Source organism: Electrona antarctica (genome assembly GCF_951216825.1).
Source record: "Electrona antarctica genome assembly, contig: scaffold_25, whole genome shotgun sequence".
NCBI lineage: Eukaryota > Metazoa > Chordata > Actinopteri > Myctophiformes > Myctophidae > Electrona > Electrona antarctica.
The window spans coordinates 8,037,720-8,041,492 of record NW_027637034.1 but is presented as its reverse complement, the minus strand read 5'-3'; positions in this window follow the sequence as shown (position 1 = coordinate 8,041,492).

Below are 3,773 nucleotides of genomic sequence, written 5' to 3'. Positions count from 1 at the left end.
CCCGTCTATAAAAAGTCCATGAAAGTAGCATTTACTATGGTGAAATAAATACAAAATGTGGCCGTTTTAAAGATGTTTTGACCAATCTGCCCAATCTGCTCAGTTCAAAGCTTGTTGAATGTGTGACTTATATAAATACCACGACAAAATGGTCGTGCATCTGTTCCCAACAAGGCAGCCTGCTCATATCTCACCTTTGGAGGAGAGCTGGCTTGCAGAGCATGGCTTAATACTTAGGCTGATCGGCTGTGGGGCCAATAGGGCTATACTGTAGGCTACTGTAGGCGTTACATGAACGCCAGACATGCATTCCTCGGTAACTCCAAATGTCCCGTGAATCATTTAATATTTCATGACATATCACAAGAACGCATCAGTGGACTTACCATCTGACAAAGAAATTATAGCTGTGTCGTGTGTCCAGATTTGATCCATTTCCCATTCTGACATACGATAGTGATATGATATTAATCAAATAATAATCATAAGCGCTGATGAAAGATATCAAGACCCGGCCCACAACAGCCCTGCCAATCGGGCTCAGCCCTGTTGGCACGACAGGTTGTGTGTTGGTCTGGCGAGTGGGAGACTGGGGTTCAATACCCGCTACCTGTGAAACACTACATCTGCAAAGGTGAGTGAGTGAGCAATTGTTCAATAAAAATGGCTTTTATAATATTCTTGCCAAGTTGTATTAGCCTTTAGTCTTGAGGTCAAATTTAAATAAATTAACTTATTTCTCAGAGAAAAGGAGATCCTACAGATTGCTACTTTATTAACCAGTGGATCCATCGGATAGGGGCTTGCTTGCCAAAATAAGCTGATCTACAAGTTGTAACACGGTGCGCAACCGATGCGCTGTTAGCTTGTAGATCTGTCCATTTGTAACATGTTAGTAAGGTGTCCCGACAGCGACCATAAACATCATCACGTTAGATTAAACGGGCGTGTATGTTCTACGCGAGGCAGAACCTGCAAGGTGGAAACGCTTGGTAAAGAGGGAGTCCGCTGACTGTCAGATTCATGAGCTATACCTTTTTTATATTCAAATTTTCACTTGAGTGCTATAGCGCCACTCTTTGGCCAATGGTTGTGGGCCTCACCGTTTAAAGTAGCATAGCCCTCTACCATATTGCCAAGTTTTGCAAAAAACTACTGCACAGTTAAGCCAGAACTGCAAGTTTTGGCAGCCTCAGCCGATCTGCGTTGCTGATGCAAATAAATGAATAAATAAATTGTGCGTGGCTGCGGCGTGCGTCTTTCCATATTGCAGAATTACGTGGAAGACGACAACACAGAACTGTCAAAACTGTGAAAAATGGCAGGATCTGTACGAACAATAAGGTATCTTCGCCCCATCGGACTTGACCCCAAATAATTATAACAATAACAACAACAACAATAATAGATGCAATTAAAATAAAATAAAATAAAAATGAGAAAAACTGTAGCAGTTGTAGGCAGTTTGCAGAATAAGAAAGAACCTTCATTCCTAATGGACGCAAAATAGTTATTTATTTATTTATTTAGTCACAAGCTCTTGTTAGTACTTTTACCATTGGTTCAATATCTATAAAACACAGACATTTAACCATTCACTTTCCAAATCCTGAAAAAAAAGTAAACGGAAAGAAACAAAATACTGAATAAACATATCTAAAAGCTCACAATGTGCAGCAAAATCTGTTAACATAGCATCACACTTGGTTTATGAATCTACAAGCTGACAATGAACATGCTAGTATGTGTGTGACACACTCATGACAAATACTACAAATCCTTGTTAATGCCAAACGTTCTGTTGCTATTGAAGCAACCAGGTGCTCAGGAGGTGTGCAGGTATACAAAATGTAAAAATAGTGAAAAGGTGCTCCTGCGATCAATCGGGATAACACATCTATAGAAAAAAGCGGAGTTCCGGGCACACTTATAGGTTAAAAAGGAGGAAATCTTTATTCAACCGACATGTGGTCAGGGCTGCAGGCTTGAAAAAAGTTTTCCTCCTTTGTAAACTTTAAAGGTTAATGTCTGTAATGTATTACATACAAAAAGATACAGAAGAAACTAAATTGTGGTGGTCTTTAATCACTCATGTTGATATCGAGCATCGCAGTCCCGCCCCCTTTGAGTGCACCAGAAGAGAATTTCCCATTAATTTCCACATAGACGTTTCAAAAAGTATTTATTTAAAGACCTGTTAAGCCTCGGAGAAAGCCAATTCAGATGGTGACAAATAATGACAATAAACAAACAAAATTGGGCAAAACAAATTACAAGAAAAAAAGGGCAGTAGTTGGGTCCCAATTCGTTAAAGTCGTGCACTTGGTGACACGTTTTAGATTTTTGGCATGGTGGTAGGTATTGTTATAAGGTTTTCAAAAACCATCGCAAACGAACACCACACACGTTACAAGTAAAGGGTTTTTCCCCTGTATGAGTCCTCATGTGTGTTTTTATATTAACACCCTGAGCAAAGCTTTTACCACACACATTACAAGTAAAGGGCTTTTCACCTGTATGAGTCCTCATGTGTCAATGGGATTTCCCCTTTCATGAGTCCTTGTGTGTGATTTTAGAGTACCACTCTGAGCAAAGCCTTTACCACACACGTTACAAGTAAAGGGCTTTTCCCCTGTATGAGTCCTCATGTGTGTTTTTAGATCACAACTCTGAGCAAAGCCTTTACCACACACGTTACAAGTAAAGGGCTTTTCCCCTGTATGAGTCCTCATGTGTGTTTTTAGATCACAACTCTGAGCAAAGCCTTTACCACACACGTTACAAGTAAAGGGCTTTTCCCCTGTATGAGTCCTCATGTGTTTTTTTAGATTACCGATGTGAAGACAGCCTTTACCACACACGTTACAAGTAAAGGGCTTTTCCCCTGTATGAGTCCTCATGTGTGTTTTTAGATTACTACTCTTTGTACAGCCTTTACCACAGACGTTACAAGTAAAGGGCTTTTCCCCTGTATGAGTCCTCATGTGTGATTTTAGATGACTACTCAGAGCAAAGCTTTTACCACACACGTTACAAGTAAAGGGCTTTTCCCCTGTATGAGTCCTCATGTGTGTTTTTAGATTACTACTCTTTGTACAGCCTTTACCACAGACGTTACAAGTAAAGGGCTTTTCCCCTGTATGAGTCATCATGTGTGTTTTTAGTTCACTACTCTGAGTACAGCCTTTACCACAGACGTTACAAGTAAAGGGCTTTTCCCCTGTATGAGTCCTCATGTGTGATTTTAGATGACTACTCAGAGCAAAGCTTTTACCACAGACGTTACAAGTAAAGGGCTTTTCCCCTGTATGAGTCCTCATGTGTGATTTTAGATGACTACTCAGAGCAAAGCTTTTACCACACACGTTACAAGTAAAGGGCTTTTCCCCTGCATGAGTCTTCATGTGTGATTTTAGATTAAAACTCTGAGCAAAGCATTTACCACACACGTTACAAGTAAAGGGCTTTTCCCCTGTATGAGTCCTCATGTGTAATTTTAGATTACCGATGTGAAGAAAGCCTTTACCACACACGTTACATGTAAAGGGCTTTTCCCCTGTATGAGTCATCATGTGTGTTTTTAGAATACCACTCTGAATAAAGCCTTTACCACAAACTGTACAAGTGAAGGGCTTTTCCCCTGTATGAGTCATCATGTGTGTTTTTAGATTACTACTCTGTGTACAGCCTTTACCACAGACGTTACAAATGAAGGGCTTTTCCCCTGTATGAATCAGTGTGTGCCTCGTCAGTTTTGTCTTACGATTAAAACA